Here is a 1,026-nt window from a genome sequence, read left to right as displayed (position 1 = left end):
ATGGCATCGTGAAGCACCTTTATTTTTAAGAGTGTATCCCTTTAAATTAATTTTCATCTGACCAGTTTAATATGGAGAGGCACTGAAATGTAGACCTTAGTTTATGTGTTTTTGACCTACTCTGTACAAGACGTGAGAACAGTTAGCTATTCATGTTTGTACGTTAGCATGGACTCACTAACTTTAACATTAGCTAGTTTTAGCCAGAGATACCTTGCTGAAGCTCAAGATGGCATTAACGTTCTGCTTGAGCAGATTAAAATAGTAATTTAATGAGAGCATGACAACCAGAAAATTAATTTTTTCGTCTTCATTGGGATTGGGGGTGAATACTTCAGGAAAAAACTCTGTTTTGCTTGGGTTTAGGAAATATAATAAAATACATTGCATTGCCTATCCTCTCAGGATACCTGGAATCAGTGTTTGAAGTACCCCAGGCAGATCGTTTTTCCATTTTTGTAGCATAAACACCATCAAACCGATGAGAGCTTTGGATCTTACAATGTTTCTCTATGGCACTGAAACCTAAATATGTCTGAGTTCTGGTCCCCGTCCAGCTGATACTCAACTGCCATTGGCTCATCTGCGTTCAAGGGGAGGGGCTTACCTATTGGTCCCAAGGCTTGCCTACTCTTCTGCTACACACTCAAAAGTGTGTACCTTTTCCTCACCAAAAGAGTACATAAAGGCATAGTATAAGTTGGCACATTGGGACACAGCATTTGTTGAGTCAATGGTGTCAACGGCAATCAGGAAAAGAAGCTGAGTGTATATCAAACACTTTGACATAATTTGAGTCTGTAGTTTGTTTTGTTCCAGTGAAGAATCAGTGGTGTGAATCATTAATCACATAAAAAATCATTTTTTTTTAAGGATTCAATACATGTCATAAAACATTCCCATGCAAATCATCCCATATTCTGAAGTGCTCTGAAGGCATACGGGAACAACACTGTAAATGCCTCTATTATTAAGCGAAAAGGAGTTTTAGTGGCATGAAAAGTGAATGATTCTATATATTATTTA

This window comes from Sinocyclocheilus grahami, unplaced genomic scaffold, assembly GCF_001515645.1.
Source record: "Sinocyclocheilus grahami isolate Dianchi unplaced genomic scaffold, SAMN03320097.WGS_v1.1 scaffold2176.1, whole genome shotgun sequence".
In the NCBI taxonomy this organism is placed as follows: Eukaryota; Metazoa; Chordata; class Actinopteri; order Cypriniformes; family Cyprinidae; genus Sinocyclocheilus; species Sinocyclocheilus grahami.
This window is presented reverse-complemented; position numbering follows the sequence as displayed.